General features: G+C 39.0%; 1 long non-coding RNA gene across 1 annotated transcript; it reads right to left on the reverse strand.

Moving 5' to 3' along the window:
• Nucleotides 1-2162: 2162 nt before the first annotated feature.
• Nucleotides 2163-3026, reverse strand: LOC116674380 (uncharacterized). Its single transcript, XR_004328086.1, has 3 exons — nucleotides 2953-3026; nucleotides 2756-2857; nucleotides 2163-2563 (listed from the first exon to the last, which is right to left on the reverse strand). It is a non-coding gene; the product is annotated as an uncharacterized LOC116674380 (long non-coding RNA).
• Nucleotides 3027-15153: the final 12127 nt, after the last annotated feature.

A 15153-nucleotide genomic window follows, 5' to 3' on the forward strand; every position in this document is an offset into this window, starting at 1 on the left:
TACACTATTCTGTGATAGGCTAGTCACAGTACTAGTCCCAGCGCCCCTCCCCTACACTATTCTGTGATAGGCTAGTCCCAGCGCCCCTCCCTACACACACAGATTACTTCTGTTGTTGTGTCCGACCGGCTCTGCTCACACACACACACACACACACACACACACTCAGAACACGGAGAAATGAACAGCTCTCTCTCTCCCTCTCTTCTCAGGTCCGCGGGGCTTTTCCGTTAACATTTAGGGTTTCTTCAGCTGCAGGTTTGTTTTATACTTCGGTTCAAACTAGTACCTAGTAACCAGGAGACTTCTGGTAATGTGGGGTTTGTTCAGACATAGTGTTGGTAGAATGCGACTCGAAATTCTTGCTGTATTTTATAAAAAACATAAAAGGCAATTGCAGTATAAATAAATAATATTACAAATTAAGATTAACACACGAACACATTCCACCCCCACCCCCCCTCTCTCTCTGTATCTCTTACTCACTTGCAGACACACAGACACACACACTCACACATACCTGGTGTGAAAATAAAAAAGAACCAAAAAAAAATGATCACACTGATCATAGAAAAATTAAAAGTTAAAAAAAAGAAATTTATATTATTGAGTATGAAAACTCTTGTTCATTACATTTTACTTAATAATTGCAACCACATTGTTGTATTTATTGTTGCAAAACTTCTTCTGTATAGTTTGCTTTAGGGGTGATCCGAGTATCCGGCTGAAACGAGTATCCGGTACGGATAAAGCACTTTTGCCGAGTACAAGTATTACACGAGTAATATGAGGCAATATCCGTGCTCGGATTGAATACAACTCCTCAACTGGCCGCGCAGCGTTCTGTGATAGTCACAGCGCCCCCCCCGCCTACAAACACGCTCGGCTCTATCACACACACACACACAGAACATGGAGAAATGCGCTCTCTTTCTCTCTCTCTCTCTCTCTCTCTCGCTCTCTCTCTCTTTCTCTCTTTTGCTGGCTCGCTCTATCTCTCTCGCTCGCTCCCGCTACTTCAGTCAATTCGGTCCGCGGATCTGTTCCGTTAACGTTTAGGGTTTCTTCAGGTTTGTTTTTAACGTCGGTTTATAGTACTTACAGACATAGTAACCAGTAGATTTCTGGTGAACGTGGGTTTCAGACGTGCTGCTTGGTTTAGATGCAACTCCCGTTGCGTCTCTGCCATCGGAGATTTTTTTTTTTTTTTACTGTCAGCTGCCCCCCGCCCCCTCTCTCTCTGTGTCTCTCTCTTACTCACACACACACACACACACCTGGTGTGAAAATAAAAAAAATGAAAAAAATAAAAAAGAACCAAAAACCCAAAAAATCACACTGATCATACAAAAATAAAAAGTTAAAAAATAAAGTTATATTGAGTATGAAAACTCTTGTTCATTACATTTTACTTCATAATTGCGACCCATGTGTTGTATTCACTGTTGTAAAACATTCTGTATATAGTTTGTTTGTTACCATGACAACACCATTGATCTGAAGCTCAATGCTGTCATGTAAATAGTTTTCAAATCAGCAATAAATATAAAATTTTTTGATCAACTCATATCAATTGCATGCTTAAATAACATACCGGTTAAAGCCCCGCACATTTCAAGAGAACCTGACCCACTTCCTGGTTAAATATGACCACTTCCGGTTTAGGCCCCGCCCACTCCGAGTACGGATCCGGATACAGATAATTCATGTGGTATACAGATACAGATACAGATAATGCTGTACTCGCTCATCCCTAGTTTGTTTGTTACCATGACAACACCACTGGTCTGAAGCTCAATGCTGATGCTGTCATGTAAATAGTTTTCTAATCAGCAATAAATAACAATTCCTGATCAACTCATATCAATTGCATGCTTAAAATAACATACCGGTTAAAGCCCCGCCCATTTCAAGACAACCAGATTGACCGGGTTAAATCTGCCCACTTCCAGGTTAGGCCCCGCCCAGTCCGAGTACGGCTCCGGATACAGATAATGTGGTAAACTGATACAGATACAGATAATGCTGTACTCGCTCATCCCTAGTAAGTACCTTGCTGTACTCCTGAAACGATGAAGCTTGCGGTTTCCGTCAACCGAGACGGCAAGCATTGCTAGAGTGCAGGCAGGACAGCTAAATTGCTCCTTGCAAAAGGCATCAACTTCATATTGAACAGCAGCCCATTCAAAAAAGCTTTTCTGAAAGCTGTCAGATGAGAGCTTTCCAGTCTATTAAAAAAACAACAACAGCGCAAAACAATTAGAAAAAGAACTTCTAATATCAAAACATAAAAAATGTAGGATGCTGCAGAATAAAGAGAGAAATACTGACACGGCCAAGCGAACAGTCCGCTTCTCAAGCATTCGTAGAAATGCCTGACAGGACATTCCGGGTGATGCCATCTTCATGCTCTCAAAAGTAAAAAATAAGTCTTCCTCATAAACTGTTGCAAAATTGAGGGTGGCGGGCCGGTAGCCACTTTGTATAAGGTCATCCACTTCTGCAGTCCAAGTAGCCTGGCATCCCTCGCAGCTTAGCTCTGGCATGTTGAGATCATACCGCCCTAAAAAGTAACATTTACCTCCACTGTAATGTTATGACTGCCAAGGTTAGGATTCCATGTTGTATACGTCATATATAAAGCTCGCTGAGTTGGCGCTGATGTTCACATTTCTTTAAGATATTACATTATTGTGGCTGTTGAATATTAATCTTTTTTTTTAACTGGACAAAAGGAAATCTTTCACATAATTACCATTCATTGTGACCAAAGCAACTGACTTTCCTTGGATGACCCTCAATGCCTCAGGTGGACAGCGACAGATTTGGACAGGCATCTCAATAGGCAAAAGCCGCACTAAAAAATATTACACAAACGGGTTTGGATAATTCATCATTAACGACAGTTAGACATACAGTATACACACTCACACAAAAAAGTCCATAACTTACCACAGTGTGTAACAGCATTATCCACAACGCAACTGGTTGGAGGCAATGGCTGAAAGAATCCAGCACACATGGCATCCCGGTTCTGAAGGATGTAGGTTTTGTTGTGCCGGCTGATGAAGAGGAATGGACATGGTAAGCAGTCCCTGCATCTGACACTTGCACAGTTGATCCCACATTGACTGCAGATTTTTGTTGCCACGTTACCCTGTGCCAGCATGCTATTTACAAGGTAAGGTCTCTATACCCTCTATCTCTCAAAAAGAGAGCGTTACAAGTGCTCCAATCCAAAGAAGCCAGAGGAGCTCCCTGGTCTACTGCAGCTTCTTGTATCTCATCGTCAGAGACACTCAAGGAGTACTGTAGATCTTGCACAAGACATTCTGTTACAATTGTAAAAGAATAAAAAAAAATACACAAAGTTTCACAATTGTTTTGCTCATTGTTTCTTTCATTTGCATAAAAAAAAGGAAAATTCTTAATTAAGGGACAATCATACATCATAAAACTTTTCTGGAGACTTTTTTATTTTAACAGTTCATGTTTAATGTTATATATTGAATTACATACCAGCAGAGATGGTCTTTGAAGCAGTCTCTGCAGCAGAGTTAGGGCCATGATCAGCAGTGTTGCAGGGAGGATTAGGCGTGTGATCATCACCAACAGTCCCACAAAAAACTCACATCAACATTGATAACATTAAAAATGTCATAATTGCACCATGGCTAGTGCCTAGGCTGGTTCACAACTGTTCATTTAGTTGCAAAATCCAATTACTGTTGGTTATCTGCCTATCCAGCAATATATAGACAATGGCAGCAAACACAAATGCTCATTGTAGAAGCAAATTCAAAAATAAGTGAGCTATTAACAACTAATAAATAAACCATTTCAAGGTCGACATCTTGTAAGAGATTATACTGCCCATCCATAGCAAGATTTCTAAACAATATTGTTCCAGCTGGCACAATGAAGCTTTTGTCAGCTTATTTTATAGGTTGTACTGTATTAGTATGTAATAGTTAACCTTAATGTAGGCTATCTATTTCAATTAAGATCCAAGGCGCAAAGATTTGAACTGAATGTATCCCTTGATATTCAGTTTTAAATGCCTAAACACTCTTGAAAATATCATGAATGAAAAAACAATATTGACCTTTTTCTGTCTGATTCCTGTGTGACCTTGGCCTTGCAAGGAGTACATTCCCATCACTGTCTCTCTTTCTCCATCTGACTTTTGACGCGGATGTCCTAGCTGGTAGTGCTGCCTTCTCTTTCTGCAGCTCAGCAAGCAGGTCATCAGCATTTTGGAGGTCATCAGTAAGTTTTTCTTTAAGCAGGTAATCGTTCAGATCTGAAAGAAAGGTTTAGACAACAACTTATTGATCTAACTAGGTCGCTGTGGGGATAATTGTACCTATTTATTTTACTTTCCAAGTTGAAAATGTGTGCAGAGGCGTTGAGTGGAGAAGCAAGAGCATCGCAGGGATGTCATCATTAAGAAGTCAAAGTTGAAAGCGCAGCTTGAAGTTTGGGTTTTGTCATTTCTGCAAATGAGAATTAAATATATAAGGATTATTTCCACTGTGATATTTAAATGAGGCATTAATTGTTAACGACAGCTCACGGTTTTACTGAACCAGAAAAGTACACAGCAGCATTAAGAAACATCAGCTCCATTCATTTACTCAGAAAAACATCTAACTTAAATCTAAAGAAAGAATAAAGTTGATTTGAAACACAAAAAATATACAGTTTGAACAATTGCAAAAAGCCTAATTTAAACAAATTGTCATTTATCTGTGGCTGGAATTGTAATTACTATCCTTTATAAAAAAGTAATTAAACAATTCCATAAGCCACCATGCCAACTTAGAGAAAATTATCTTAATTAAGCAAAGAAAAAAAACTTACTAAGAAGTAGTAACTGATTTATTACACTGTTTGATTTTAAATCTACTAACAAATATTAGACTGCATTTTGTAACTGTCTAAACAACATATTTACTGTGTTTCTCTGCCACTACTTCACCAACACATCTGGCCAATATTTTAGTAAATCTACTGTTATTGCTAATTACAACAACCACATGTTGAGATGGAATAAGATAGACAATAGCAGTGGGAAAACTTCTCAGCCTATATCAAGTTCATTCTACTGTAGACAGTTCAGGAATAGCACAACAGTAAAGTCAAAATAGTTAATCTGCTGTTAGAGTATTTTCGATCAAAGTTAGGGATGGCTTTTCAAAGTTAGTGCTTAGGTGAGAACGTGATTGTACCCGTTATGAGCATATATGTGGCAATAGGCTAGGCATAAAGAAACAATTGATTTGCTAACAGCAGCTAACGTTACCTTTCCGCTAACGTTACTGTAGGTTTCACTTGTGGGAGCTAGTCTTTTTATTAACGCTTTACATCATTCATCGTCCCATTAGACCGCTAGCCTGCACGTTGAAGGGTTTGAACAACAACTTATTGACCTAACTAGGTCGCTGTGGGGATAATTGTACCTATTTATTTTACTTACCAAGTTGAAAATGCGTGCACATCTGAGCGTCGCAGGGACGTCATCATTGCTTCTCGAATATTGTTAGGGAGTAGTAGTTAGTCACATAGTTTTCAGATTTATCTATCATATAATCAAGAATATAATAAAACTAAAGGGAGACTTGGCATACAGCCCGATCCGGTTGGGGAGAGTTCTAGCCCGACCGGGCTGGAGCTCTCTTTACCTTGTCTCTCTTGGTTTTGCTGTAATAATAGTTTTAGACAGCTGGGGACTTATTTTGATACACTGAGCTCCTCTCTCCTCTATCTTTCCATCTTTTCATTTATGTGCATCCATGTCCCAGAAATGCTTGTTACTAACCTAGCTCTGGGGAGTCATTCCCCGGAGTCCGTATGTTCTTTTTTCCCCAGCATGTTCCCTTGGATCAGGGATGCTCCAAAATCAGGGTAGCAGCTGTCGCCATGGTCCCGCTACACGTTCTGTGATGCCATGTTCAACTGCTACACTGCAGTGCCCTGCTACGTCCTGCTACGTCCTGCTGTGCCTTGTAATGCCGCACAGCGTCCTGCTATGCCATGAACTACTACAAAGAACTGCTACAAACTACTATTTTTTTCTATTTTTGTTATTGCCACTCTTCATTCTAACCCCAACCGGCCCGTCAGACACCGCCTACCAAGAGTCTGGGTCTGTCCGAGGTTTCTGCCTAAAAGGAAGTTTTTCCTCGCCACTGTCGCACTGTTGCTTGCTCTGGAGGAAACTACTAGAACTGTTGGGTCCTTGTAAATTCTAGAGTGTGGTCTATCTGTATAGTGTCTTGAGATAACTCTTGTTATGAATTGATACTATAAATAAAATTGAATTGAATTGAATTGAATTCTTGGCTCAGCCATTGGTCGCGCCTAGAAAGGTCAGCGGCAACTAAGTCAAAGCTGAAAGCGCCGCGCTCTGCAGCAATTCCAAGCGGTGCGCGACGCCAAGGATGCCGCTCCGTCTAGTTGGGCGGCACCACTATAATAATAAATAATGGCAAATTCGTTTCTTAAACATTTAAACATTTACACCAGATATAAATGAAACTATGCAAAGTTATACATGATTGTATTATTAATTAATCGACTGTTGTATCACAGTGTATAATGCCTATATCTCGTCAGGTGTGACGCCATATCCGAAAAAACTTCTGGCAAAAACCTTATTTATAGAGCAACGTTAAAAAAACGTCTGTTAAAAATGGAGGAGCTGTTATTTGACTCTCTCTATGTTTAAATGTTATATACATATCATTTATTATGCCATTTTGTTATTCCTATTGTGGGCCAGTCATCACCGAGATCGTGGTGCCCTGTCGTCTATTTTTACGAGGACGGGGCTCCATTAAAGTCTATGGGACTTCCCTGCACGTTAGATTATTACTTCAAGGGGTGTCCATTTCGTTGCATGGTTACGCCAAGGGCTCCTGACCAAGCGTCCACATGTTACGACTTTGGAGTGAGAACGTGTTGCAACAGTTAAACACACATCTCCATGCAGGAAACGTGCGTTTCAGGCTCTTCTGAAGTTTTTGTGATGTTTTAACCTTGTTGCTGTCATTTCAACACTTTTACATTGGTTTCTTAACAGTAGCTGCTATACCCACATCTCCATGCATGAAAAGTGCGTTTTGGTCTCTTCTGAGCTTTTGTGATGTGTGAACCTTGTTACTGTCATGTCAACAGTTTTACAGTAGTTTCTTTGCAGAACTTCCTTTACATACTGTATATATCTATGTAGGAAAGATGCGTTCTGGCGTCTTTTTTATGACGTGTAAAGCTTGTTTCTGTCATTTCTATACACATATCTCCTTGCAGGAAAGATGCGCTTGGGCCTCTACAAAGTTTCGTATGATGTGTAAACCTAGTCACTCTCACTTTAACAGTTTTACAGTAGTGTCTATACACATCTCTGTGCAGGAAAGTTGCGTTTGGGCCTCTACTTTCTTTCCTTGTGTTATTGGATTTCGGAAAATACAGATATTTTTTCTTAACTTTTATGGTGTTTTTGCCCTTTGTTTTTGCGTTTGGAGAGGCATCTCAACAGACTGTAGGTTGAACGCTGATTGGTCATTGTTACATTGCCACCGTCTGTCTATTGCTTTCCAAGCAAGACAGCCGTGATTGGATTTCATGAGGGCGAATTTTTAATTATTACAGTGTAATTTAAAATCTGCTTAAAATAACATGTATTTAGCACGTTCGTTTTGTCCATATGTGCTTTTGTTGTGTTCCGCAAGTGGTAGGCCAGGTCTTGTTAGAAAAAACTAACTCACATGTTGACAAAGACAAATAGAGGCTTAAGGTCCAATTGAGAATCAACAAAAGGTTTAATGAAACAGTATGATGAAGATATGACAAAGACGATAAGACACAAAAAACAACAACGCTACAGCTGACAGTGATCTGACAACATGCCCCTCTTGGAATCATTGTACATTTCAGTATTATATTCCCTGCACCTGGGGGCGGTTCCTTTTCACCTAGTGTACCATTGTCATTGGTCCGTCGTTGGCATGGTAACATGTTGAGGGCATCTCAGTGGCTGTCTTTGCTGCTTGAGAAAAGTATGTGTCACGCCTCTAACATGCATGTTGGGGGTTCCTCCCAGACACAGATCAAAAGTTATGTAAATTAGAAACTCTCACAAAAATACAATTAATGAACATTCTATTGTCTTAGCATAGTCTAGATACTTGGGGTTGGAGGGAGGTTACTTCCTCTTGTGAAGAAAAAGGCTTCTTTCTATTTCTATGTTAAATGCCAGAATTAACGTGATAACAACTTTAAAAGATTGGGTTTGTGTTAAGTCGTGGAATGCTAATTAAGGCTATCAGAATCGGATCAATCTGGCTGCAGAATACAAGCAGCCAGATTAAACATAAATACATTGTTTACAGAACATTGTTTTTAACTTTCTAAAATAGTAAAAATAAAATAAGTTTCAGCTGCTACAATGAGTATTTTGGCTCTGTCAAACTCCGCCTGTTTCTTTTTAATTTGGGGCACTGTCCGACATCTGAGGCCGCGGCATTAACTGGGTCTCCAACATGTTTTCACTCTATAGCTTTTTTGGCATTAGTAATGCCCACACTGTGCTGGCCAAAAGTATTTCCTCATTTCCACCCCTCAAACAAGAATTACAAGGTGACACTGAGTAAAAGCCCTGGCATGAAGCCACGCCGCATTTAAAGTCAATTGTGATTTATAAAGGGAATCTGCTATAGAACGTGCATGCCCACCATTTCATAAACCCAAATATTTTTGTGCGTACTCACATCCAAGGTTTTGTCTGCACGCCACTTCGGACGCAATATTGCCGCACAGTTTTATAAATGAGGCCCCAGGTCCAGCTCGCAGTCTGTGTTCCAGTTTAACCCAAAGGTGTTGATGGGGTTGCGGTCAGGGCTCTGTTCCAAAATGGGAAAAGAATTTCTTTATAGACTTGGTTTTATGTGAAATGTATGCCTGTGAAAAAAGATATTTTGCAAGTTGGCAACACACTATTGTCTTAGAGATACTTTCATGCTGGAGCATAAGCTTTCCTTCACCTGGAAGAAAGGCTCAAACCAGAAAAAAACAGACCCAAAAGGACTTGTCTGGAAGATTAGGTCCACATACTTTTGGCCATATAGTGTTAAAATAACCTTGTGGTATGTCTAAGCTGGATTTCTTCACATTATACAGCCCAAATCTTTTCATTATCTTTTAGTTAACCACTGAATGTCAAACAAATACTTCACACTGCCCATCACATTTTCCAAGTTTAATAGTTAAAGAATGAAAAAACACTGAAATATTTTTGTCGTCACATATTTGGCACAAAATCCCCCACAATCCCCTCTAATAAGCAAAGTCACAGAGGCACTTTCATGATAAGCAGGCCGCCTGTAAAGACACTGAGAAATCTGGATATCAGAAACATCCATACAAAAACAGAACTTCACCAACCATTCAGCCTCCCAGAAACCGCATGGAAGCTAGAAAAAACAGTTAACCAGAAGTGTGCACCTCTCAAGTGTCTTGAGTGCAGGGGGGCGGTCCAGAGGTTAATCTGAGCTAAAACAGTATTGACTTTCCTCTGAGGGACTCAACATGGACAGTCCAGAATCATGTTTTAATGTTTCTTTTATTTAGACAAACCCAAATAAAAGGCACATAAAACATTGCACATAATTATTCTCAATGGACATACATTTAAAAAATGTAGGAATGTTTTACCTTTCTGCTAATCAGAAAGCCTAGCCTTTTTATATACAAAATTACCATGTTAATGTTCTAATACAAAAAGATTTATAAAAGTTTTTTTTTTTCTTGCATGTGTCTGTCATAACTAACGTGTCCTCTGAACTAAATTATTTTGTACAAAGATATACATTCATTTGCCTTCACATCTGCCAAATTCATCACAAACTTCACAATCTTCCAAATCATTATTTGGCCAAATGTTTTTCACATTAGTTTGGAGTCTAATTAAAAAATAAACCACATGGTTAAATGTCACTGATATATTTACATGACCTTGACCCAAGTAAAGATCTCAATTCATGTTTCAATGTTGTTCTTGAAGTAGAATAACTTCACAATCATTAGGTTCAAAAAATTAAAAAAAAAAGCTTTTTACAGCATATTTTGGTTGCCAGACCTGTGGGGCCCTTGGCCGTCTGAACTGATGAAGGCTTCCCTCACAAAACCATTCCATCACACAGCACACCTAGAAGAGGAAGCATTAACATGTGGAAAAGTCTTGCAAAGTATTTCAGGCACACTTGTTCACGGCTAATGGAGAAGGACAAATGACACTACACACTTCCTTTCATCCTACTTTTTTTTAGTGTTTTGTTTTCATGAAAAAATCACTAGCCTTCTAATAATAGTTGTTGAACTCAAACCTACACTGGACAAGCTCATTCATTCACATGCAACAATGGAAAAAATCAAATCAAATAAGATTCATGATGCCATTCCACACTAGAACATTTCCTTTGATGGACAGGGTTTGCATGCATACAATGAAATTCAGGGCCCCTAAGTACCACTCTTCTGTAGTGTACACATCCTAGATTGCTGCAAGTGTTTCAGAGTTCCTGCACTGAAAAAGGCCTGCAACTACAAACAGGCTTCTACAAACTAATTCACTCATGTTAAAGACAAAGTCCGCCAGGGAACTGTAGGACATTCTGTGAGCCTGCCTGTTGAGGCCAAGATCACATAAGAGACTTGTCATGTTCACTCTTTTTTCAGTCACGGTCCATGAGCTTGGTCGCAACAAGCACACATCTTGAAACTATTTAGGTGGAATTCTGCACCTAGGCCGATGGCCTTTCAGATCAGGAAGAAACACCGTCTTTAGACATGGTTGATGAGATGCAACAACCTTCAACCTTTGTTAGAAGCATACTAAAAATATTGCACTCAGCAATCCAAAATATAGATGCCTGTTCAGCTGTGACACATGTAGTGTATATATAGTGACAGACCTTCAGCAATGGTAAAACTGACCATGGAAATGAAGGTAGGTGGTCCTTTCTACTGATACTGCATTCAAGATCATCTCAAACTGCTGAACAGGATCAGAATACTCTGAACGAGAAAATGATCGAGCAATGGTCGAAGTATCTGGTCCTCTGTGGGTTAAGGCATGAAAGGAAGACTATCATCTGCTACGATGTTAAGGTCTGTTCTGGCATTTAGGTGTCCCTCGTCATTTATGTCAGCTGAAAATGAACGCACAGGTACAGTGCATCAATGTATTTATTTGTGCCACATCCCTACAAGACTATTGTGGGATACAACTAGTACACCTGATTTGAGCAAGATATAAAGCCTCCTTTGTGATCACAGCCTCAATTTTTCAGTAAAGATGAACTGCCAGGAAGAAAAAAACAATAACTAAAAACACTGAGCTATGCAAGAGAGATCTAAAGCAAAATTCAGCTTAAAAAGGATAAAGCGGGAGTTCTTTCTCTTTATAATAACTGATCATTTTCATGAAGAAATCGCAACTAACAGTGAGTTATCCTGTAAGGTTTGATCTGTGTAGCTACAGACTGATATTGTAACACTGTGCCACAGAACCATAATTGCTAAAAACTAATAAAATACAAATAAGAACCATACTGCTGCACTGCTGACGTACTCATTCAATGAAAATAACATGGTGTTTATACTCAAATAATACTGTGGCTTCACTTTGTCTCTGAGAGTAGCACCATGTGGGACCGATGACATGCACCGGCGGTTTGACAATCTGAAGGGAATAAGTGTTTGTGTCAATGAAGCACGGTAACCAATTCAACGGGATGGCCTTAATGGCCCTTAATGTGTTTGCAAGAGTATTTGGTCAACAATGGAATTTATTGTATTGGAGGCATAGTTGTGATATCAAGTCGTAGCTACACAGATGACACTTGTTGGTAGAATAAAATGGTGTTTTTTGGCATTTATTAGGATGTGTCCTGATTATGCAAAAAACTGACACAAGCCTTATCCTTTAATTAGTCTCTGCTCATTTTCTCTCTTTTGCGGAATGGACAGCCACATCAGCGGTAATATAGTTCTAGCATTGCTGGCCTATGGTAAGAAGAGAGATGCTCCCTCTCCCACAGGTAAAGGCAATATATATAGTGTTTCATATTTACAAATAAATGGTCAGTGTGTAAATTGTTGAACATGGTGAAAGACTATTCTCAGTAACCTTCCTGAGTTTGACTGACAGTGATGGGATTCTATACCTGCTAAAGTAAACCATCTAACCAACTGAATATACCACAAGTTAAAGGATCTGAACACCTACACAGGTGTTTATAGTTAATGTAGCTGAGTGGACCTTTTCCAGGACTGTGTGGGTGTGGATAGACTGAGTGATTGACATCTTCCTGAGTCCACTGTTAGTGCTGTTGCACCTGTTAGGGCAGGCCAAATGACCCCTTTGTCATCCTTATAGGTAGAAAGAATTTGTGTCCCAATAAGTTCCCATCAAGCGTCAGTCCACTGTAAACCTGAAGAGTCTAATCAGCCAGAATACTGAAAACACCTGTGTGGGTGTTCAGAGGCTTTAAATTTGGTACTTTTTTTGTAGTACAGTCTCACGAGCCCACTGGGTGGCTCTCTTGACCTCTATAGTTAAGTCCTCAGTAATCAAAATTTTAAATTATTTGACCTTCAATAATACTGCCATTTTAGGGCAAATTGTAAGTGACATGCTTTTAGTACAAGTCCTTGTCTGTTTGCGGTAATGTCCTGATATAAATACATACAAAATTCCCCGAAACAGATGTCACAGATAAACTTCTGAAGGGAGGGGGGTTGATGGATCTAAACAGCATCTCTGCACCATTGGTGAAATCCACAATCTCACTCACCCCGAAATGGAAGCTTTGTTTTTTTTGTAACTGAACTTTTAAATACATAAACTATCAAATACTGATAAGTCCACTAAAATAATAGAGAAAAAAAAAAACAGAAACAAAATTTGCCTTAAGAGGAAGCATTTAAGAACAACTCCAGCAATATGCTTTCATTTAAGGAGCTGATAAACAAAGCCTAAGGTAAAGCAAGGTATCATGTATCTCCCATGTTTAAAGCCAGATGCATACTTAAAGATATCCTCTAAGTGGTCACCTTGAAAGAATCCTGGAAAAAGGTTTGCCTCTCTACAGCATATAAGTTTAATGCCAACACTGCTGCAATGACCTGGCTCAACCTCAACTATTGCCATTATAAAAAACTACACAAGTTTAAAAAAGCCGTAGACAAGGGATAAATAAAAGGGAGACAATGTAGCAGCTGATATTGTAATAACTGCCCAATAATTTAAACCAAAGGAAATAAAATACTCATTTGGTTTGAAAGTGTAATGAAACCTGTTCATGTGATGAACTGCCAATAATGCAAATAATTATATAATCATTATCACATATTTAATAATGCAAAATGAAACATTGCAATAGTGTAATGGGTATTGTTGGCTTCTAATGAAAGATCAGTCAGGGGTCACAGGGTCAGACTGCCCACCTGAGGCGCCGGTTTTATAACTTTGTTTAAAAAAAAAAAAAAAAGGAGAATTAAGTTTTCTATGATGTTTTAAATGCTGTTTTAAGGTTTTCCCTTATCTTTAAAATATAGCATTTGGGAGAAAACACTAAAAAATCTTTGGCATAAAATGGTCATTATTTACAGAGATTAATATCTATCTGCACAAAACATCACCATTCAAACATCTACCTCCAACCGCATCATCAAGAAATTATCTGAAGTGTTCCGTAGCATGTGACGACATTCAGGTAAATCGGCCGTGGAGGTAACAAATATAGATTTTCAAGCGTGAAAGTTTATTCTTCACCTTGGAGATGGTCGGGTAAATAATCTGAACTTCAGGACCATCTTCTAGCTTTTTCAGAGCTTTCAACTACATATCATGGTCTTGATCAGTAGATGGAGAAACCCAACTAGTAGGAATGAAAAAGATTTATCAAAAGCTGTGACTAACGTATTAGATTAACTATACAGCTGGGAGAAACACCATATATTAGGTTTGATCAATATGATGATATATAGTTCAAGATGGTAACAAGTTAATGTCCGTGGAAATCTTGCCTCATTGTTTACACTGATCTCTCTATTTTGGTGTACTAGGCCAGTGTGGGTAATGTTGCAAATATATGTAGGTTATGGTAATATTTGATTTACAAGATTATTTGCATCAATGTGATGAAGTACTTTAATTTGTTAGACAATTAATTCACTGGGTTTGCCAAACAGATTCTCCCTGTAGTATCAATAAAAAATGTTAATATATTTCTAGTAATGTTCTATATTACAACATCTAAAATAATATAAAAAACATGCTATGATAGACAAGTGTATCCATGTTCCCATCCCTAAAATAGACAATTCATCTGACAGATTCTGCTGTGGAGGACAGCAAACTTTATCTCCCATGTTATTTAGGCTAATACACTGTAACTGGTGACTTTAAGCAAACAATTGTTTTCATTATGACTAATGGTATTTGAAATATTTTTGTTCTATAAATACAAATAAACTTCAAAATTAAACAAATTATGTGGTAAATCACTCATGCAAGTAGCATTTATTGGTTACTATCCATTTGGTTTGAATAAGTTACCACCTTCAGGTATAATACACTATCAACCCATCAAAGGCCATTTCACTAAGATATGACACTCATCCATTATTAGGCAGTTAAAACATTATCGGCTCTTAAATAGGCTAAAAAAAAAGCTCTACCAAGGAGGGGAGGAAGGCAGAACTTGGGATAGAAAAGGCATGCTCTCCATGGATCTCATGGCAATATTGAGTGGCCCAGTGATATTCATGGGCATGGGAGTGGTGATAGCCACTGGGTGGGCGATATTCATGTGTGCCGTTGTAGGGATGTTGACGGAGGCCAGGTTCACAGGCCAGTGATGGTGACAGGGTGCTGCAGGTTGATCGGTGACGTTATATTGACCGTGCTGGTGGCGATGTTCATCTGAGCAGCAATGGTGACAGGATTGCTGGCAATGCCACCGCGGTTAACAGCCGAGGTGATGGCTGCAGAGTTTGTGACAGGCGTTGTAGTGGCTGAGTTGTTGTGCACATTGTTGCCATCTGTGTTAAAAAAAAAACAAGAGTAATTTAGGGCTGGTCAACCTT

This window comes from Etheostoma spectabile, unplaced genomic scaffold (genome assembly GCF_008692095.1).
Source record: "Etheostoma spectabile isolate EspeVRDwgs_2016 unplaced genomic scaffold, UIUC_Espe_1.0 scaffold00000021, whole genome shotgun sequence".
NCBI classification, from domain to species: Eukaryota; Metazoa; Chordata; class Actinopteri; order Perciformes; family Percidae; genus Etheostoma; species Etheostoma spectabile.